Here is a 24,416-nt window from a genome sequence, read left to right on the forward strand (position 1 = left end):
TCCTTGCGATAGTTTACTGAGAATGATGTTTTCCAGTTTCATCCATGTCCCTAGAAAGGACACGAACTCATCATTTTTTATGGCTGCATAGTATTCCATGGTGTATATGTGCCACATTTTCTTAATCCAGTCTGTCGTTGTTGCACATTTGGGTTGGTTCCAACTCTTTGCTATTGTGAATAGTGCCGCAATAAACATACGTGTGCATGTGTCTTTATAGCAGCATGATTTATAGACCTTTGGGTATATACCCAGTAATGGGATGGCTGGGTCAAATGGTATTTCTAGTTCTAGATCCCTGAGGAATCGCCACACTGACTTCCAAAAAACTACTTTAAAGTTCATATGGAACCAAAAAAGAGCCCGCATTGCCAAGTCAATCCTAAGCCAAAAGAACAAAGCTGGAGGCATCACGCTACCTGACTTCAAACTATACTACAAGGCGACAGTAACCAAAACAGCATGGTACTGGTACCACAACAGAGACAGATCAATGGGACAGAACAGAGCCCTCAGAAATGATGCCGCATATCTACAACTATCTGATCTTTGACAAACCTGACAAAAACAAGAAATGGGGAAAAGATTCCCTATTTAATAAATGGTGCTGGGAAAACTGGGTAGCCATAGGTAGAAAGCTGAAACTGGATCCCTTCCTTACACCTTATACAAAAATTAATTCAAGATGGATTAAAGACTTAAATGTTAGACCTAAAACCATTAAAATCCTACAAGAAAACCTAGGCAATACCATTCAGGACATAGGCGTGGGCAAGGACTTCATGTCTAAAACACCAAAAGCAATGGCAACAAAAGCCAAAATTGACAAATGGGATCTAATTAAACTAAAGAGCTTCTGCACAGCAAAAGAAACTACCATCAGAGTGAACAGGCAACCTACAGAATGGGAGAAAATTTTTGCAACCTACTCATCTGACAAAGGGCTAATATCCAGAATCTACAATGAACTCAAACAAATTTACAAGAAAAAAACAAACAACCCCATCAAAAAGTGAATGCCAGATAATTGTATCCAAACTCAGGTTCAGCTGCTCACTACTTGATGGAAACAAAGCAGGTTTACTTATGTGCTAGCGACTTTGGAGATGGCCAGACTGAAGCCTCAAAAAGCCATCTCAGAGTCTCAGGCTGGCTAAAGGGATTTTAAGGGAAAAGGTGGCATGGAAACTATGTGCAGAAGTGGTGCAGATTGCAGGTTGGCTTGTTGTTTTCCAGTGACTACCCTGAGTAATGGACCATTTGCCGACATAGTTGGCAGCATCTCATTGGGGGTCTGGTTATGAATTAACTGTTCACCAATTTCTTCTCAGAAGGGAGAAAATTGCAACTGTGATCTTCACTTAATGCTTGGACTGTTTCGAGATCAGTCTTTGGAACTCTCAAGCAAACAGGTAGTAAATACATGTGTAGCAAGAAACAAAGTGAGGGAGGCGTTACTTTTAGACTAAGCAAGCAAATTGGCTATACCCTTTATAACTTAATCTAGAAAAACAAAAGAAAAAAACAAATTTTTTTATGAAAATAGACATAATGACAGACCACACTAATATTAAACAGAAAGCAAATATTATAAAAAATGTTATACCAATAATTTGACATATTGCCAATATTGTCATACATAAAAACTGGATAAATTTGTGAAGAAAAATTACTAAAACAAACAAACCAAAAAACAGTTAAAAATATTACAGAAAAGAAAAATCATCCAGGCGTGGTGGCTCAAGCCTGTAATCCTAGCGCTTTGGGAGGCCGAGGCAGGCTGATTGCCTGAGCTCAGGAGTTTGAGATCAGCCTGGGCAACATGGTGAAACCCCGTCTCTACTAAAATCCAAAAAAAAAAAAAAAAAGCTGGGCGTCGCGACGTGCGCTGGTAGTCCCAGCTACTCAGAGGCTGAGGCAGGAGAATTGCTTGAACCCAGGAGGCAGAGGTTGCAGTGAGCCAAGATCGTGCCACTGCACTCTAGCCTGGCGACAGAGTGAGACTCCGTCTCAACAAAAAAAAAAAAAAGGAAAATCAATGTATAATATAAAATGTTCTCACAAAGGAAATCAAAAGCCCATGTATATTCACTGTTGAATGCTTTCACATTTTAAAATATATGTAAGTATAAACTTATGTAAACTCTTTAATAGAATAGAAAATAGGGAATGGTTTGCAACTTACTTCAGGAAGCCAGGATAACATTTCTGTAAACAATAGACAGGGATATTATGAGAAAATCAGTTATCACCCAACTCTTTGATAAACACAAATGACAATTTAAAAAACACTGAATCAAATGCACTGATGTATAAAAAAGAATAATGCATTATGAGCAAATAGAATATATTCCAGGAATGCTTATATAATTTATCACTAAAAAAAAAAAAGAGAGAGAGAGAGAAAGAAAAAAGTAGCTCCTGGCAGAAACTATTCTGGCTTGGGCTATCAATGAGGCCTTGCTTGGTGGTGGTAGAAGCTGGCCTGGTAGACACAGTTACGCTTTTGTGATCTCTTCTTTAACATAAAAATTTCACAGAATACTAACATCAGACAAGACAACTCTGTGACCATGAAGGACCAAGAAAAATAAGACTGTTTATAATCACTTATGAATACAGACAAAATCATGAACATTTGCCCAAATCCCAGAAATGACCCCCCATTTCTATATGTTGGTTAATATGAATGACAGCTGCGACTTTCTCAATCACAATTTTACCCTTAGTTCATTTCCTTAGATGTTCTGTTATCACAATTCTCAAGCTACTAAAAACCTTAAGTCATTGTCATATAAAGGTCGTTGTTATGTTTATCACAATCTACGATTATCTGTTATGCAGGGTAATGTGTCATGAAAACTATATTGTAGTATCTCATTATTAAAAAGTACATCTGCTCCTCCAAGGACACTTTACAGTGCATTTTAATATCAGTAAATAACCATTTTTTTCTTTATAAGGCAGAATAATTTAGTTCATCAAGCTAGTTGGTCTTTAAGATGTTTAACATACTGTCCGGTGTTTTATTTGTTCCTGTTAAAGATGTTGATAAACTTAATCATTTTGGTGTGGATTATCCAGCTTTAAGATAGATGTATTAATACTTGTTACCTACCAAGTTACCAGGGATAATGTGAAGAATAATTAAATTAAAAATGTAGTGTTTCTTGCATAAAAATCACTAAATAGTGTAGTATTTGGCATCATCGGTATGTTAATGCTAGGAAGAAGCATTCCTTGAAATATTGCTCTAAATGATTTATCTCAAAGTGCCCATTTGTGATTCTGGTATGACTCGGACAGCAGGACAGGTAATATAACACACTAAAGTATCTGGAAGTAGACCAAACTGTAAGTGAAGGAAATTGTCTATTCTTATGGATGAGATTTTATGTTTTTTATATATGTATACATAAGTGAAGCACTCAAGAGACATTGACCCAGTCCTAGGATATTTTAAAAGTATAGATTAATCTATAAAATACCACTTCTGGATTTAAAATTCCAAGCCAAACAAAACTGCACTTTAGATTTCCATTTTAAACCTGCAATAGAAAAGAAGATAGACATTTAAAATAATGGACACAAATAAAACTGCACTTTTAAGTACCTATCCTCTTAAGCTTGCAACATATGTCATCATTCACAGGAAGAGGAAAAAGCCATTTTTAACCAACGGTGAGTCACTTACTCAACACTCCCTTTGCTGATATAAGCCTGTAGATTTAAAACAATAACCATTTTCCTGAATATTTTGTGTTAACCACAGGATATTATACATCTTTTTTACAAAAAAAAAGAAAAACAGATAAGATTATAAAAGACTAAATCAAAGAATGTCAAAATTCTAATTATTTTTAATGTAATATTTTTCTTATGTTACACAGATGAGTAAGTGTGAATATGTATTTTTAAGCACCACATGCAGAAGAAAATAAAGCACTAAGAGTTTCATATTTTTGCTTTTTCCTCTTAAGTTTAAAATGTTTGAGAATAGTTATCAAGACTGGCAGGTTCTGTGCCTGTGTGTGCATGCACATGCACATGGTCCCATACACACAAATCTGAATGCATAACCAAAAGTTTAGCATCTTGATTAAATAAATCATTTAAAAATACTATAGCAAGATTTACTTGCTTCAGTTTTGCTATTATTTTTCTTTTTCCCTGACAGTTTCTCTCTCACATTTTTTGTTAGTTTAATTAAGTGTTCTCCTTAGACCTGAAATAAAACAAAAAATTGCAGGGTCGGTTAAATGGTCTCAGAGCACACAAAATTTGATCAGTTGCTACCTAGTGTCTATGCTAATAATAAATGCTTCAATGACACTGAAGCCATTCTGCCTGGTTAGTAAGTAGTGGGCTCAAAATATGGATTAATTACTTGAATACAGTGATTCTCAAACTTCTTGTGATTTTAAGAATTTTATGAAACACTTTCCAAAATTGCAGGCTCAGTGCTCTCAGAATAGACAATAAAACAGACATTGAGGAGCCAAAGTCTGGGAATGACCTAGGAGTGTGATAAAAATGTGACAATCCAGACCTACTAATTAAGATCCTGTGTGTTAATAAGATATCCAGGTAAACCATACACACATTAAAGTTTGAGAAACATTAATCGATCATACTCTTTCACTAATTTTAGATGAATGAAACCTTTTTGATTATTTTTATGCCTAAAGTACCTTCATTACCTGTATGCTTTATATGAAATAACATAATATAGAATATCTAGTTCGAACTCTGCATCAGGAGACTAAGACCCAGACGTGGATTTTGATAATCAAATGGGTCTTGATTTCATCTCCTACTCTTATTATCTTCAAAGTTGTTTGTCCTTTAAAAAACTCTTTCCTAGTATAAATATTCAAGGAAATCCACAATTTTGTATCCATTGCTATTTTCAGCAAACTTCTACTATTTCCTCTATACTCATTCCTTCTACTATATTTCCTATATAGTCATTCCTATGATTCCTATTTTTTTTCACTCATTGAGACACTGATATTCACTCTGGTAACATTGAACTCTCTCATTGTTAGCCAATTTAGACCACTCACCATTTAAAATCAGTATCACACATATCAGTCTTTGATTACTAAGGTTGTATCTTAAGGACAGAAGGGCATAGTCCTGTCAATAGTCATCAAATTAAATCCTGCAAACCTTTCAAAATTATTCAGTTATTATTTTCTCCCTAGTGCATTCTCTAGTTATTCAGCCATGAAGGGACTCCTGTCTCCTTCCCAGAATCACCTTTGGCAACACTTATAGTAGTTGTCTGTTGCTGCTATAACAAATCAGCTCTACCTCTGCCACTTAAAACAACACAATATTTTTTTTCTCGAAGTACAAGAGGTCAAAAGCCTAAAATCAATGTGCCAGCAGAGCTGCATTTCTTCAAAAGGCTTTATTGGAGAATGTTTCCTTGCCTTCTCCAGCTTTTAGAGGCTGAGATCCCTTTCTCAAATCACTCTAACTTATTTCTTTTGTTGTCACACTAACTGAACTTTCTGTCTTCTATGTTATAGACTCTTGGGATTATGTTGGCTTTCTCTGGAAAATCCAGTATAAACTTCCAACTCAAAATCCTGAATTTAATCACATTTGCAAAGGTCCTTTTGCCATATATGATAATATGTTTACAGGTCCTGGTGATGAGGATGGGACATCTTTGGGGGGCCATTATTCAGTCTACCACAATATTCTATACCTATTATGTATCAGAACCAATTGGTATCTATTAGAAAGGAAGGGAAAGAAAGACTGAAAAGAGAGACATACGCAAAGAGAGACATAGTCAGAAAATTAAATCTAATATCAGTAAAGAAAATGTTATTTTAAGTGAGTTGCTTTTGATCCTTTGATAATTAAATGCAATTTATAGATTTTAGTATTCTGAAGTGTGAATTTCCTGTTAGGTTAACATGCTCTAGTTGGAATGAATTATTTTTCTACCTTTTCGTTCCAGAAAAAAAAAAAGTAGCAACCCCCCCCTTTTTTTTGTTAAACTACACAACGCTGATCCAATATTTCATTGCAAAATGAAACTGTAGTTCTAACCATGGTAATTACTTAAATGTAGGTGATCAAACCTGGCTGATTACAATATCCCAATATTCTTGAGCAGTAGCTGAGAGAAAGAAAGTTCACTACTCTTGGATGTCAAGCTGCTGGTGAAGTGGGGCTCCACTCCCTTCAATCTACATGTGATTGACCACCTCTGGACCAGTCTCCAGCAAGGCTGCTGGGATGAGGAGGAGCTGGGCAAACACCTGTGGGAGGCTGGCCAAGAAGCTGAAGTTGTGGGGCTCCTTCTGGCTGTGAGGGAGACTCCTTGGGCCTTGAGAATGTTCTGCACAGCCCACAGTGCAGAACAGCACTGGGTGTGAGCGGCCTGCAGGTGGCCCATACTTCTGGATAGAAAAAAGCATCTGGGGCTCAAATTGTATGAACCCCAATCTATTGGTATCTTTCAATCTAGTTCTGTAGGAAAGCCAGAGCAGGTGGCCTAATGTTATGCTGCCTTGTCCTGCCTCAGATTGAAGGATAATACTGATGTCTGTTTATCTACTTATCTATCATATTTATGTTGAACATACCTAAGTAGCAGTGCAAGAGGTCTGCTTCTAGCCATGCATCTTGAACTTTGTTTTGAAAACCTTTTTTTTTTTTTTTTTTTTTTTTTTGCTTATTCTCTCTCCATATATAAAGAATGGGCCTCAGTCTAATTTATGATTTTTTCTTATATTCTGAAATTGTACACATAGCCTAAGCTCTTATGCTTTGAATATCTTATTATTCAAACGGGATTACTAATCCTTTTCATAGCCTTACTTAGAATATCAAACTGCTTATAGCACTTAAATCAGGAGTATATGCTACCTTGGATACCTTAATGCTGATTCATTGATTCCTTTTAAAAAATATATATCTTCTTCTTCAATTTCTTCTAAACATATTTCCAGAGTGAAACATTCTAGCTCTTGGCAAAAAGAATGATACAGCAGTATTCTGTTATTCTTCTGTCTATTTGAAATCACATTTTTTTCATCTTAGGCTATTGCTAAAGCAGGCTGGCTGCCTTCATCTTCCCCAGTATTCTAGGATAACCTCAAAGAAATCACAACAGCTTCTTTTCTACAATTAAAACATTTGGGTTTTGATAGTGTGCATGGTCTACAAAGAAGTGAGAAGTGTAGCTGTTTGTATTGAATCTTATGGTGAACATTGCTGGCTCCGATATATAACTTGATTGGTGCAACATCAAGGTAAATGAATCCTCAAAGAGCTAGCAAATGGATCAAATAAAAGTATGAAGCATAATATAAAGTTTGCTTTCATCTATGTTTGTTTTACTTTGTGTAAAATATTGCTAGAGTGTAAAAATCTATATCAGAACACAATAATCACAAATATTTAGAAAACTATCAAAGTATAATCAACATTGTCTTTGTGTTTGTGAACTACTTAACAAAAATACAGTTAAATTTAGTGTAGCGATTTAATTCTGAAGGATAATAATCTGTTTTATTAACAAATATATATGAATACAAACATGTTGGAGAAAAATAATGTATTGGCCCGTCTCAGAGAAATGGTACTTTGGGTATGTAAATAGATACGGTGTGGAGAAGAGAGGTGTGGCCCAGGACCTGGTTAAGGCAAAAAGAAAATTCAACTCTTTATGAAGCAGTGAGTTAGAAAATGCCTGATTCACAGCTACTGTGAAACTACTTACTGCACACTAAAAAGTAATTTTCTAATACTATATTCTTCTGCCCACATCTTCCGTCTCGTGGAACTGAAAATAGTTTATTTTGTGAAGGTTTACCTTAACTTCTCAAATTAAATGAAGAGTTTCAGATTTTAGAAATAACAGGAGTGGACTTAAAAGTTTGCAAATGTGAAGTAGAAAGTTTTAGATTTCCAAGTTTAATATGGTGCATTTAGATAGTACCTGCAGATATGGTCAAAATGTCTCCATTAATTTTTTAGAAAGCACTCAGACTGGCCATAATTGTAGACAGATTAATTAAACACTTTAGGGGTAAGATTCAGATTCTCAGAATACTGTTCTATCTTTGTCAAAAAGTCAAATTTTAAGACAATAGTTTGTAAGGCCTAGAACACCCACAAGACAAATAAAAATACGAGTATAAATATATACTCTATATCACATTTATTGTTATATTCACAATTCTGTTGAGAGCACTAAATGTTATTTAAAAAACTTGAATATCCAGAGTAAAGAGAATTAGTTCTGACATATGAAAAATTTTTAGCAGCTTCTGATGATTACTTTGTACCTTCACTGACAATAAATGCTGCTATGTGCTTTTTGGTTATAATTATTTTGGCATAAACTTTCTTTCTTTGACTCTAATTTATACAGGTAGTGTTTCTGAAATTCTCTGTTTAAATGTCAATCTTGAATTACACTCTCACCGGCTATTACAAGATATGAATAAAGAAACTGAAAAAATTTTAGATAAGAAACTTTTATGTATAAGATACTTGTTTGTCCAATGTTAAAAAGAATGCACTAGGCCAGGTGCAGTGGCTCAAGCCTGTAATCCCAGCACTTTGGGAGCCCGAGGCCGGTGGATCACGAGGTCAGGAGATCGAGACCATCCTGGCTAACAAGGTGAAATCCCGTCTCTACTAAAAATACAAAAAATTAACCGGGTGTGGTGGTGGGCGCCTATAGTCCCAGCTACTTGGGAGGCTGAGGCAGGAGAGTGGCATGAAGCCGGGAGGCAGAGCTTACAGTGAGCCGAGATCGCACCACTGCACTCCAGCCTGGGCGACAGAGCGAGACTCCATCTCAAAAAAAAAAAAAAAAAAAAAAGGCACTAATTACTTTCAACTTTCCACTGACTCTCACAAGTCTGAGGTCACATTTCCATCACATCAATAGTATTACTAAGTAATTCTTCAAATAATTATCTCACTCTAAGCCTAGATTGATTTATGCATTTTCTATCTACATAGTCATGCAGTTGTAATCACAGTTGTTACAATTCTAGCTTTATAATTTACTTATATCATTTTTGCTTATAAATAGATTTAAATAATGTGTTTATACTGCATTATGTGTGCTGTTTCATTTCCCTATTCAATTGCGAGCATCTCAAAATCAGAGAATATTACATATAAATTATTTTATTTTACTATATTTCCTCATCCATAGAACACAACAAAAGTACAACATAAGCAGGATAAATGTGTTAAATTTGATTCACAAATGTTGTAAGAGACATGCTGAACTTTAAAAATTGTATTCAAAGGAAATACTGAAGATTACATGAGACAAGTATTTACATTTTATGTTTAAATATACCTATAAACTAGTTGAACTCAAATTAACTTTCTTTGCTGGGTCCTTTGCTGCCAAGCTTTATAAAGAAGCTGAGCACTCCATTTCATATTTGAAATATTTTAAAATTTCTATTTTACTTTACCAATTTAAGACTCGATCCATAAATGGTAGTCAAGTCTTAATCTTCTTTTGATTTTCCAGAATTAGGATTTTCATGCCTGTTAGTTAAAAATGCTAAAACCTGGAATATAACATGCATTTAGACACAAAATTTAGAATTCAGGATTCAAACTTAAATGCATTCTTTATCCAAACCCTTCAGAAAAATGTGTGTGTGTGTGTGTTTTTGCACAACTCTTACTCAAGTTACCTTACTTTGTTTCCTTACTTTTATACTGTATATTTCTTTTTGATTCACACCCATTTGTTTTCACATTTCATGTTATCCAGACCACATCCAAATTAAAGGATATCACTATAAAATCTGAAATGAGATCTAAGAAAAACTGTGCTTTTAAATTTCACAAACGTTGTCATTGTTCATAATAGAATAAATTATATTAAAAGTCAAACAACAAGCTGATCACACTGCTTTGGCAGAGTAGTTAACTCAACAATGCAGAAATGATGCAAACTTTGGATGGCAAGGATCTTTGCTAAAAGATTAAATACAAATGCAGGCATTACTTTAGAGAGCCTTGAGTCTAGTTATTCCGTGATAATTAGTTCTTCTCAACTTGCTGAAAGTTATTCCCAGGAAAAAAAAAATAGATTATATATTAAGTTCCCTGGGATGTGTAACTCTTAAGCTCAAAAACATATTTTACATTTTTCTATGATGAACACACTTTTTGTTTCCTTTCATAAGCAGACAAGTAGACACACAGAAATAAATTTACAGCCTTAATCTCTTTGTTCTGCGGATAATATGGTTTCATTTTCTATATTATTTGATAGTATTCCTATGGAAAACATTGAAAAATGAGTTGAAGCATTACCCATATGCTCAACTAACAAAATAGTTAATAAAATTTATAATTCAGATAGAATATATAAAAAAGAATGAATTACCCAATATGGGAATTCCATATTTTACACTCATGTTTTTTTTCCTCTTTCTCCTTTCCGTTGGGTTTATGTGCCATAAAGGCTAAAATTGACACTTGAGACCACGAGCTGCAGTATTTTGTTCTCTCTTTCCCACACAAAGGAAATCTTGAATAGAAACATTTATTTCCAGTTTGGTAATCTCTCTACTGAAGTTGAAAAATTAAAAAAACAAACAAACAAAAAAAACAAACCTTGTTGGGTTTTTACATCCAATGTAAAATCACTAGATTTAAATGGCACTTAAAAAATAATGTTTTTTTTTCTGCAACCAAGTTTATAAAAAGGAAATTTTGGCTCATGGAAAAGAGATAAATGAATATAACAAGACTTCTGTTGGAGGGATTTATGGTATATATTTAGCATCTTAGACAATATAATAAATCACTGCCATAGTCAATGTGAAAAAATACGTTAGTTGCCATTTGTTTTTCATCAGCCTATCCGGATTCTTTTCAGATGTCATTTTCAAGATTTATATATCAGTGTTATTTTATATAAGAAAAAGTCTATTGCTGATTATACAAAAGAACTCGCAAATATAACATTGCCATCCTTTTAATTTTGAAACTGCTCACATGGATACTACCAGCTTCATTGTGAATCACTGAAAAAGAGGACACAATGCCAAGGAATCCAGAGAGAATGCAATAATGATAAATGCAAGTTATCACAAATCTCTGTGTAGCTGAATATCATATATTGACATTTTCTTTTTAGGTAGCACTGGTGGATCAAGCTTAAATATTCCCTTTACTTCTATAAAGGTCCTTGTCTATCATATGTTGTATATATTGTGAAATCCACTGATAGTTTTCTGTGTCCTGCAAAGTAGTATCTTCATTAGTCCTGCATCAGATATAAGCTCCTGATAATTTTATTCTGTCAACATAGTACTTTATGTGTAATGATACATAACAAATAATGTTAAAATTAATTTTAATGATGGTGATGATGAAATAGAAGAAGACCACAACTAAGGGCACAGTTCTTATTTAAAATTATGTAGGCCGTGAAAATCTCCCAATATTTTAAGCATAAACCAAAATATTAAAAAGTGTTCTTGATTTATAGCTATATATAATTTGCTACAATTAATATAAGAGAATAAGGCTTTACTATATCAGTCTAAATAAATAAATGGAGTTTGACCTTAAAAAGTCATATGTTTGGGCCAAAATTGACTAAAAATAATGTAGTTCAAAGAAACCAATATGCATAATTGCTTTCATATATCTTTCTATATTAAACAATAAATACTAACTTTCTGCTTGCTCTATTTTCTCAGAGACAGAACACTTTTGCTAAATCAATTCAAGGATTAAAGATAATTTCTTAAACCCAAGTCTTTTATTCATCCCCATTACTATTCAATTGCCTTTAATACCCTACCTATTTAAGTATTTCAGAGGAGCTCTCGCAGGGTTAATCATGATAATCTTGCAATATTGCAAGGTTAATCATGTTAATCTTATTTAATAATTTACTAATATATACATTTCAAATAAGCTATTGTCAAATTTACTTAAAATTCGGAAAGTTTGATATACTGTATAGATTACTGCAATAATGAGAATAATTTAGAATGTTTTATTTTTAGCAGTGATTGTTTAAAATATTTTAAGATGCACATTTTCAAACCCATACTAAATAAGGTTTTTCCCATGGGTAATCAAAGAAGTATTTAGAATTTGAATCTTGCTTATTCAAATTAATTTAAAGTGTGGATCAACTCTTAGTCCTCTGGGTGCATTTACATCAACACAAAAATTACATTGAAAAATGTTGTGTCCTCTCCAACCAAGTTAAATCAATGTGCTTGCATTTTCCCTGAAGGCCAATATAAATGCAAGAATGCAATTTTAAGAGTGAAGGACCTCTATAAACAATATTCTGTTTCTAATTTCTGAAAGACGAAACCAAAAGATTGAACATGGTAACCTTCACAGCATCTTAATTACTTTTATGTTAAAGCAGTTACCATTTCTATAATTAACAGAATAAAATCCACAAAGCTTAACATGAGAAATCAAACAATAACTTCAAATATGTGCATAAACATTAACGATAAATGCAAATATATTTATATTTTACCAAATGTGTCAGCATATGATTCATTACATCCTCATATATTTTTCCAAAAATGTAAAGTATACTGTAGTCCAGGAGGAAAGCTACATGTGAGAGATTAAATATGTATCTTGTCACACTGTCACTACACTATTTAACTGCAGCACTCAGATAATCTAGATCTATTTTGAAACTGAATAGGAACAGCCATTTAGTGTTTAAAAGGGACCTAGAAGTTACTATGGACCAATACACTGAGTTGTTCTACATACATTTTACTTATTTTCATCTTGGAATCTTCAGTTCACATGTTAATTTGTCAATTTAAAGAATAAGAAAGGCTAGGTGCAGCAACTCATGCCTGTAATCCCAGCACTTCCGGAGGGCAAGGTGGGAGGATTGCTTGAGTCCCGGAGATCCAGACCAGCCTAGGCAACATAGCACAACCCCATCTCTCTAAATAATTTTAAAAAGTAGCTGGGCATGGTGGTGAATGCCTTTAGTCCTAGCTACTTGGAAGGCTAAGGCGAGAGTATTGTTTGAGGCCAGGAGTTTGAGGCTGCAGTAAGCCAAGATCACACCATTGCACTCTAGCCCAGGTGGCAGAGCCAGACCCTTTCTTAATAAATAAATAAATAACAAGAAAATGAGTTTCTGGAAGCTTAGGTGACTTCGACATGATGCTGTGTGTATTGATAGGAGTATTTGTTTGTTTATTTATTTATTTTTGAGACAGAGTCTCACTCTGTCTCCCAGGAAGGGAGTGCAGTGGTGTGATTCCAGTCGCTACAACCTCCACCTCCTGGGTTAGAGTGATTCTCATGCCTCAGCCTCCCGAGTAGCTGGTACTACAGGCACCCACCACCATGCTAAGGCCAATTTTCATATTTTTAGTAGAGATGGGGTTTCGCCATGCTGGAGAGGCTGGTCTCAAACTCCTGACCTCAAGTGATAGGACTATTATTTGAAGCCAACTCTGCTCTAATCTGAAAGCTGATTCTGCTTTTTTAACTCCTTCCCTATTTCTAGGTATACACAGATTACTGCCTGAATTATCTGTCACACTGAGGGAAGAGAGAGACCCTCTCATATTGTTTTATACTCAGTACCTGTTTTAAGAAAAAAACAAGGAAGTGAAACGAAAGACAGGCAGCCCGGCGCCAGGCCCAAAACCAAGCCTGGGCCTGCTTGGCCTAAACCTAGTAGTTAAAAATCAACTCATGACTTAGAACCCGATGTTACCCATAGATTTCAGGCATTGTATGGGAGAACATTGTGAAACTCCTTGCTCTGTTCTGTTTCTCTCTGACCACCAGTGCATGCAGCCCCTGTCACGTACCCCTTGCTTGCTCAAATCAATCATGACCCTTTCATGTGAAATCTTTAGTGTTGTGTGCCCTTAAAAAGGACAGAAATTGTGCACTCGGGGAGCTCGGATTTTGAGACAGTAGCTTGCCGATGCTCCCAGCTGAATAAAGCCCTTCCTTCTACAACTTGGTGTCTGAGAGGTTTTGTCTGCTGCTTGTCCTGCTACAACACGTATTTCAATATCTTTGTTCTAATATTGAAATTAATTATAAAGTAGTTGATATAGAAGGAACTTTTGGAATCATTTAACTGGTCTCCTTTCTTTTACAGATGTGAAAACTAAGCCCCAATAAAGTTACAGGATATTTCTAAGACAAAATAGCTTCTTAATAGCAGAGGCAGAACTAGAAGTCAAGTCAATCAATGAATACTCTATGTATCCCAAACGTATCTTTTAATGATCATTTACTCAGTGTATATAAGCAAATAATTTAGAATACAAATTAAGTGACACAGATATATTGTGCCTCATGGGGTAATTTTTGCTCAAAGACTATTTACATGCCTTATACAGACTTAATTTCCATCCTCTCTTATTAGGTCTGACATTTCTTCCATTGGTTTAGTAGGTTTCGTTTTACACACACACACACACACACACATGCACACACACACATTACATATATATTTTTTGCTTCACAGCAAATGCAGAAAATATATACAAAATATCACTACCGAATTTTCTTGGAAAGATAAAACATACTTTGTTTTAGATATGTTATATATGAGTTCTAACTTTCTCTTCAAAGAATCAATATGTCAATATGTTCAATTCTTTGCCTTCTACTTTTAAACTTGACTTCCTTGTAAAGCAAGCTTTTCCAATTACCTTTTCCACCCTGACTCATTCCTATTACCTGCTCCACCCTGACTCATTCCAAATACCTGCTCCACCCTGACTCATTCCGATTTCCTGCTCTGCCATAAACATTTTTCCCGCCAAACCACTCACGCTGTCACTCTCTTTAAATTAGCCAATCGGAATTAGTTTAGCCTGTGTGGTCTAACCCTAGCCAATAGGGGAATGACACAGCAGCAGTGGACATGTGCGTCAGGAATAAGACCCCCTTTTCCTCCCTTGTCGAGATGTGCTCTCACCATTGCTCCATCCGTGAGGGTGAACCACCCTATAGAAGTAAACAGCCTTGCCGAGAAGAAAAAAAAGAAAATTTTATATTGAGTGCTATTTCTTTTGTGGCACCGAAACTTTACTTATAACAGATATTTAACTTTACTGTGCTCTTTAAGTTACTCAGTGAATTATTTAAAACATACAAAAGAACCTGGCCTTAAGGGCATGAAGCAGGGTTGCAAGAGGGAGTGGAACTTGGTGGATAGTTAAGAATTAAGTTGTGTAATGGATCATGGAGAATCTTCCAAAGAAGGTTCAGTGAAGACAGGACTCTGACCACCTATATGGGGATAGGGAGGGATGTCAAGAAGCTGCAGGCAGTTCCTAAATCATAGCAAGGATGTTCAGTTAGAAAGGCATGGCTGGCAGTGGTATGAAGAGAGAAGAGGTTGTGGAATGAGGGGTTTAGCAGAGGAAATCAGGAAGTCATTGTGCCTTACAGTTCTACCAAGAGGAGATGGTTGGGATGAAATATTCTTGATATTTATACCCTTATTTTCTAATAGGGAACAGACGTGGTTATTTGAGGATGCTGCCGTTCCAAAATTGTTGGGCACACAGATAATACATGACTTTGCAATTGGAGGGCTTGAGTGTTTTCTCAGGATGTAGGCAGTTGTAATCTCTTAAGGAAGCAAAGCAGCAGACAAGGTCCTTACATTTGTATGCAAAAATTATGCCTTGCCTATCCCCAAGGAGTACTGTCCCATAAAGGCCAGGAATTAGGCTACTTGATTTCCCTGGGAGTTAACATACAAAGGGCAGCACAGTGTTGATATGATTATAAACCATGTAAATTCTACATTATTTTGGACTCCCAGGAAAAAAAAATAAACTTTTAAATATTCTACCATTATAAAAATATTAAAAATAATGTAATTAATTACTTCACTTAATGATGTTGTTATGCTTGGGACACTTAAGTATTAGCAGAAGAAACATGCATTTTAATATTAATAATATGACATATAAATTAAATTCCATACACAGTTGAAATTAAAGTATTAATGGAGTCTTTGGTACCTCTGAAAATGGAAAGACAAACAAATAAAAAACTGTAATGAAAGACTTGAGTTCTGGGCTATTAAGTGATGTAAACAGAATTTTCTGTGTCATTCTATGTTCCTGGAAATTAGTTTAGGTTCTAAATAACTGGAAGAAAATATTGCTAAAATTAAATTTATCATGTTTATTACATAATTTATGGAAATATCAAAGGCTTTTATTTCACTAAAACCCATACAGCTTTCTGATCGTAGTCATATTTAATGTATTCTGGATAATAAATCTTTGGTTTGTTTTGTTTTTTCTTTTTTCTTAAGCTGATTTTATCAATGCATTAAACAAATTTTTAATTTAGTCATTATTTTTAATTGACAAATTAAAGTTGTATATATTTGTCATGCACAACATAATGTTTTGAAATATGTGTATGTTGTGGAATGGCCAAATCAAGATAATTAACATATATATTACCTTCCATACCTATCCTTTGTATGTGTGTGTGTGTGTGTGTGTGTGGTGAGAACACTTTATTCTCTTAGCAATATTTAGGAATACAATACATTTTTATCAACTGTAGTCACCACAAAGACCTCTTGAACTTATTCCTCCTGCCTAACTGAAATTTTGTATCCTTTTGTATCTCAATATCCACCCTCCCAACTAGTCCCTGATAACCATCATTCCACTTTCTGCTTCTATGAGTTCTACTTTTACAGAAGCTACAAATAAGTGAGATCACGTAGTATTTGTCTTTCTGTGATCTTGCTTATTTCACTTAGCATAGTGTCCCCCAGGTGCATTCATGTTTTTGTGACTATAGGATTTCCTTTTTTCTTAAGGATGAATAGTGTTCTGTTGTGTACATATTATTATGTCATATTATTAATATTAAAATGTTCATATTGTGTACCATACTTGCTTTTGTTTAACCTTAGTTATACTATTTTAAATATTTTAAGACAAATAGCTATAATGATTCTACTTGCTTTGATTTCTGAAAACATTTCCCCATTTCAACATCACTTTTTCTGCATTTGAATGTCCTTTTTAAAAACCCAAAATAAAATGAATAAATGTCATTCACATGCTTTGGTAAAATTATTCAATTGTAAAAATAATTAGCCTGTGTGTTTATTTTGCTTTGAAATTTATATAACATCTAATAACACAGGATCCATTATTTTATATGTCATATCAAATATATGTTTCATTAGAGGACTGTAGGTCAATTCTTATAAAACTTTGATTTTCATACAAGTCATCTGTGAATCTTGCTAAAATTGCAAATTCTGATTTAGTCAGTATAGAGTGGTGCCTCAATTTTGCTGCTGATCTTTGGACAATGGTTTGTGTTGGAGGACTTTAGAGGACAGTGAGGTATATACAGCTTCAGTTTTCTCTGTGAAACATATGTGAGAACAATACCACTGCAGGTCAATGATGTGTGGTGGAAATTTCAGTTTCAATCAGTTCATTATGAATTGTGTTAGCCAAGTCAGGAACTCAGAGGATGTCTTTTCCATTTATATGTCTTAAAGTTACCTCCTTCACACTGTGTCCATCATTTAAAGATTTATCAGACTCTGTAAAATACCGGTTCAATAAACTATACCATTATTAACACAATTTTACAAGTGAAGAATAACATATAAAGATATCCCTAAGATCACTTCAAAATAACTTACATTTAGCTTTCTTTTTCTTATTCATGTTCTTTTGTTTTGTTTTGTTTTGTTTTTTTGTTTGTTTGTTTTTTGTTTTTACATGAAGTCTTGCTCTGACATCCAGGCTGAAGTGGAGTGTCATGATCTTGGCTCACTGCAGCCTCCGCCTCCCAAGTTCAAGCAATTCTCCTGCCTCAGCCTCCCAAGTAGTTGGGATTACAGGTGCTCAGCACCATGCCCAGCTAATTTCTGTAGCTTTTTTTTAGCAGAGACGGGGTTTTAGCATGCTGGCCAAGCTAGCCTTGAACTCCTGACCTCAAGTGATCCTCCTGCCTCGGCCTCCCAAAGTGCTGGGTTTACAACCATAAGCCACTGTGCCTGGTCTTTAATCTTCTTAATAAGTTGTCAAAATTTAATATTAGCACATCTGATAAAAAGGTAGAACTCTTCTCTGTATGGTAAAAAATACAGTCATACAGTAAAAAAGGAGAGCAAGTCATTATTGACAATGAGAGAAAAAGTAAAGAAAATCTACTTTTTAAAATTTTTTCTGTGGACTAGAAAAATGGCCAGCCATGAATGTCGTTTAAAAGTTATTATATAATGAACATTCATGTAATGATTGCCCTTGTCAAGAAATAAAACATTGCCAGTCCTTCTAATACACCTTTCTGACTGACACCCTCCTGTCTTCCAAAGGTTAGCCTAATATGATTTTTATGGGAATTGATTTCTCAGTTGTCTTTTCAGCTTTAACTTCCATGTATATGTCCTTTAACAATATAAATTGTTTTGTCTTGTTTTGTTTTGTTGTAAAGGTTATATAAATGGTGCATTCAGTATATGCCTTTTGTTCTGACCGCTTCTCTTCAGTAATGTGGTTCTAAGATTCATTAACGTTTTTGTTAGTAGCTCTATTTTATTAATGTTGACTACTATTCTTTTATATGCATCCCATCACAATTCATTTATTTTTTGATGGCTGAATATTTATGTTGTCATCAAATTGTCTCCACTTTAAGTAATGTTGCAGTTAATATTTTTCAATATGTATCCTTATGTAGGTATGAGTATATAACATACAAATACAGATGTATAATCTATGGGTTATAGGGTATAGATTTCCTCAACATAATGAAATAAATACAGTGTTTGTCAAAATAACGATTTCAGTTTACATTCTCACCAGTGGTATGTGAGAGTTGTCGTTGCTGTTGTCAGTTTTTAAAATTTTTATCAATTTTTGTTATATGTTCATTGGCCATTTAGATTTCCTTTACTTATTTATTTTGGAAGTGAGAGTTCAAGCTTTAGCTCATATTATTTTCTTCTGGGCTGTTCTTTTTTAAAAATGTAATAACAAACGGACTCTGTACATTTTGAGTATTAGTGCTTTTCGATGATATTAATTGCAGGCATTTTCTTCCAGTTTTGATTTGATTTTTCACTATCTCTCTGGTATGTTTTGATACAGAAGTTCTTTGATTTAAGTGTTTGTTGTCCAAATTTGCCATGTTTTTCTTAGTAAAATTCATTGTTTCTTCTTTACATTTAATGTCTTTTCTTTTTATTCAGAAAACATACAGATTAATTTGTGTATTAATTATTCTATTTAATTCTCTAATGACCTATTATTTTTTATTAGATAGGTCTATAGCCAACTGGAATTCATATTTGTCCATAATATGGACATATACCTTATATGTAGAATATATTATAAACTTATTCTGTAATCTCAGCACTTTGGGAGGCTGAGGCATGTGGGTTACCTGAGGTCGGGAGTTCGTGACCAGCCTGGCCAATGTGGTGAAACCCCATCTCTATTAAAAATAAAAAAAATTAGCCAGGCGTCACGGCAGGCGGCTGTAATCCCAGCTACTCTGGAGGCTGAGACAGAATAGCTTGAACCTGGGAGGTGGAGGTTGCATTGAGCTGAAATCACACCATTGCACTCTAGCATGGGCAAAAAGAGCGAAACTCCATCTCAAAAACAAACAAAAAGACATATTCTTCTGGATATATATAAAAGAGAAAAGCAAGAATAAATACTATGCCAACATTATAATATTTATTATTAAACCCATCTCTACTAAAAACACACACACACAAAAATTAGCCAGGAGTGGTGGCGGGTGCCTGTAGTCCCAGCTACTTGGGAGGCTGAGGCAGGAGAATGGCGTGAACCCGGGAGGCGGAGCTTGCAGTGAGCCGAGATCACGCCACTGCACTCCAGCCTGGGCGACAGAGCGAGACTCTGTCTCGAAAAAAAAAAAAAGAGAGAGAGAGAGAGATAAATATATAGCTATGAGTATGTTTTATCTCATTATATTAAGTCAGTTTATTTACTTCCTAATTAGAGTACATGTTCATGACTACTAGAGTGTATGACTATAGAATTTTACCATTTTCTGTATCTATTAATAATGATGCAATTTTTATCCTGGAATCTGTATATATATTGGTGAATTCACTAATTTTTGTACAGCTGGACTTGCATTCATAATATAAATATAATTTGGTCAATTATCTTTAGTTGATAATTTTTTTCTGGATTATCTGTTGTGTATCAGCTTGGATTTAAGTTGTTAATAATTTCTTCAGAATTTTTTTATGAGAAACACTAAAATTATCCTTTCTTATGTCATACTTATTGGGTATAACTGTGAAGAATAAGCAGGCCTCTGTAACCCAGGCTAGACAGAAAGCAGAAACTGGGCATATGTTTAGATGGAAGTATATTGTGGGGTAATGTAATGTGGGAGCAAGAATGAGGACCAGGCTGAGCCAAGCAGAAAAGAAAGTAAGGCAAAGTAGAGAAACGTTTCAGCACCAAGTAGGCCACTATCAGGAACTGGTTGGTGAATCACAGGGCTCCATCAGAATCCTTAAGAAATGTTCTTCAGAGTTGTCATTGGTAGAAAGATGAAAATATCTTCTATTTGGCTCTTTAATCAGGCAGCCAAGAGTTTCTTAGCCTGTTAGAACTTTTTCTCAAGTCTGACATTGAGCTCTGCAAAGCTTATGTGATATACTAGAATAAATGGGTGACAGAATGCCTATACCTGGTACCGATCTGCCTCTCAGGTTCTTTCAACGAGAAAAAAGTGTACATAATGTCTACTCTGTCTGCTGTCTGGCATTCACCCATATTTGCATGAGAACATCTATTTCAAGAAGTTAGAAAAAGAAGAGCAAGATAAATCCTAAGAAATTATATGGAAAATGTCAATGACAGGAGAAGAAATTAAAAGAATGTAAGTATACAACAGAAAGGATCAACAAAGACAAAATATTCTTTGCAAATTATGTGCCAAGACTTGACACGTTAAGGCATTTTCTACTCTAGGTAACTACTTGATATAATATTTATAATTAATTTTGTAAAGGCATTAATAAAATATATGTATTAATAACTAGGAAAAGGTAAGTGAATCTTGGATTTTGTGAATAGAAATACTAGGTTCATTGAAAAAAGATGATACTCTTTTCCATAATATTTGGTTCAGTTTAATAGAATTGTTTACATTTTGTAATCAAGTTTTTACATATCTAGTTGGCAGTGTTTTCTTTGCTAAGTGTGAAGTAATAGCTCAGCTTTATTGTCTGAAGTAATAGCTCATTTCTTTGGCTTTTAGCCATAATCATCATTTCTCAAGTCAAATGAGCACATTCTGTTCTGCAAGTTCTTAGGTCTCAAGTTGATTTAGAGGTGTTTCAAATATTGTTCACAATTCTGCATGCTTGATATATTGAGTCATAAAGAAGTATTAGAATGAAATGAAAATATTAATTAACCTAGGAAGAATAATAAAAGCTTGACTGAAATAAGTGTGTTATATAAAGCAAGTATTTTCTTCTCACATATCTCAGTTAAATTTTTTCTGCTAATTCCCCTTGATATTTACATTTTGAAAAAGAAAGAAACAAGGCTTCAGTGATCAATGACCTTCTTTTCTATGTAAATGTTTTTCACCCAGCAATCCCATTACTGGATATATCTCCAAAGGAATATAAATCATTCTATTATAAAGACACATGCACATATATGTTCATTGCAGCACTATTCGCAATAGCAAAGACATGAAATCAACCCAAATGTCTATCAATGATGGACTGGATAAAGAAAATGTGGTACATATACACCATGGAATACTATGTAGTCATAAAAAAGAATGAGATCATATTCTTTGCAGGGATATAGATGGACCTGGAGGCCATTATTCTTAGCCAACTAATGCAGGAAGAGAAAACCAAATATCGCATGTTCTCACTTATAAGTGGGAGCTAAATGGTGAGAACACACGGACACATAGAGGGGAACAACACACACTGAGGGCTATCAGAAGGTGTAGGGTGGGAAGAGGGAGAGTATCGGGAAAAGTAACTAATGGGTGCTAGTTTTAATACCTGGATGATGAAATAATCTGCACAACAAACCCCCATGACACACATTTACCCATGTAACAAACCTGCACATGTACCCCTGAACTTAAAAGCTAAAATAAAGCTGAAGTAAATACTAAAAATAAATAAATAAATAAATTGTTTTCTTTAAAGTGGTAAAATTACAATATTTATGTATATATTTTTAATTTTTATATCTATAAAGATTTTAGTTAGAATATTTTTAGTTATCTTAAAAAAGAAATGCTGTCATTTTATATGTAGGCATAGAACATTAAACTGTTTTGTCTCTTACCTTAAAAAGAAAATTGTATGACGATTTGGTATTTTCATTGTTTCCTGCATATTTTTATTGAGCTATTCATAATAATGTAAACTGAATTTTTTCCTGAAGTGACAGTAATTTAGAATCCATAAGCGTGTTAGTCATTTACTTTTTCTCCACAATGTGCATTATTTAGCACTTTTCTGTATAAATTACTATCTATCATCATGTTTTCCAATTACTACCATTAGCCTGACACTTGAGTATTCTCTATTCTGACTACTGTGGAAATTAAAAAAAAAAAATCAACTCCCTATATTTTCACATTGCAAAAACTCTTAATATTGGTAATTATGAATTCTAGTGTTTATTTCTACAAATCCTCTAGAAAAGTTAAGGAGATATTATTTGAATTGAACATCTTTCTTTACTTTTAAGATTAGTTTAAATTTTTAAAAATTAAAACAGCAATATTTAATGTGGCTTTCATTTTGTTAAAAGAGTCATTTCAATTATATTAAAATTAATTCATTTGATCCTAACCCAAATTACCCACAATAGTTTCCATAGTGTAATTTGAATTTCTTTCAACAAAGGTTGGAAAACTATGAAAACTCTCACATTATAACCAAGGTACACATGAGTTAATTAAAAAAATAATTTTAATATTAAGATATCTCAATTTAAGATTCAGATAGCCAATTTAAAAGAGAAAAAAGAACTTATAATGACAGCTTACATTCAGAACACATTAGAATCTCAGATTTATTTTTTTCAAAGAATTCAGGTAAATACAGAAATTTTACTTTCAATGCAAGAGTAGTGATGCTTCTCCATTTTTTCTTTGAAAGATTCAATTTTCGATTTACATAGAAAATTATTTCTATATTTTTGAAGCAATATTAAAGTTAACATCAAAACAGTAATTTTCACTTACTAGAAGAAAATTAAAGTAAATGTAAGTTACACTGAAGTGATCTATAATCATAAGCTAATTTTAATATGACATTTATGTATTTAATAAAAGTCACCTGCACTTTGGGAGGCCAAGGCGGGCTGATCATGAGGTCAGGCATTTGAGACCAGCTTGACTAACATGGTGAAACCGTGTCTCTACTAAAAATATAAAAATTAGCTGGGCGTGGTGTCACGTGCCTGTAATCCCAGCTACTCGAGAGGCTGAGGCCAGAGAATCGCTTGAACCCAGGAGGCAGAATTTGCAAAGAGCTGAGATCACGCGACACTGCACTCCAGTGTGGGGGACAGAGCGAGACTCTGTTTCAAAAAAATAAATAAATAAAAGGCAACCAAATGACATCAGTTTTTAGAACTTTATTCTACCCTAAGGTAAAAAATAAGTGCCCTGATTACTTATTTAGAGATAAGTTTCATAGACCAGTATATTGAAAGTGGCATGCTCTATTGTTCTGAAGCATTTTTGGAGTAAAATGTAGGCATATATCTTCTCAATTTGATTGTGATTGACTAGGCATTATTATTGTTATTATTATTATTTAATTTTCTGGGGTAAGGCATAGAAGTCTAGGTTTTAAAAAAGTTAGTCCGTAAAATTTAGGAGCTAGTGTCTCATAAATCTGATAAATTGAGAAACATTTTTCTATGTTTTAAAACTTTACTTTTTTCAGATTCCATTGGCCAGACAGGTTAGATATTAAAATGATCAGTGTACAAATTTTTAAAGTAATATTTAATGCTAAATAGCTTTTATTTTCATATTTAATAATACAATATTTAGGCAGTTTTTCTAAAAAGTAGTCAATCCATAGCTGTGTTGTTTTCATTCTTGGCAGTGATATAGAAATTATAAAGGAAATCAAGGTCAAGAATGTTATTGATAGACAAAATTATCAGTTTGTGTTAACATAGAGGCTGATGATGAGACTATTTTCATAATCTTTGTTCTCTAGTTGAACTTCCGCTTGGGTTCATTTAGTTGTTTTACAGAATTTTTAAAATAAATAATTATATTATTTCAATAAATTGGAAAGCAACTTTTTAGCTTAGAAACATACGAAATAAAGAGCAAATATCATCAATAAGACTCAAATTTCC

At 33.9% G+C, this 24,416-nt stretch overlaps 1 long non-coding RNA gene across 1 annotated transcript in view; it reads left to right on the top strand.

The window, feature by feature from the left end:
• The window catches only part of LOC129480311 (uncharacterized), a 196,335-nt gene that overhangs the window by 139,372 nt on the left and 32,547 nt on the right, over positions 1-24,416 (top strand). Inside the window, exon 2 of the long non-coding RNA XR_008656985.1 lies at positions 17,799-17,896. This is a non-coding gene — a long non-coding RNA (uncharacterized lncRNA). The remainder of the gene's footprint in view (positions 1-17,798; positions 17,897-24,416) is intronic.

This window comes from Symphalangus syndactylus, chromosome 4 (genome assembly GCF_028878055.3).
Source record: "Symphalangus syndactylus isolate Jambi chromosome 4, NHGRI_mSymSyn1-v2.1_pri, whole genome shotgun sequence".
Classification (NCBI taxonomy): domain Eukaryota; kingdom Metazoa; phylum Chordata; class Mammalia; order Primates; family Hylobatidae; genus Symphalangus; species Symphalangus syndactylus.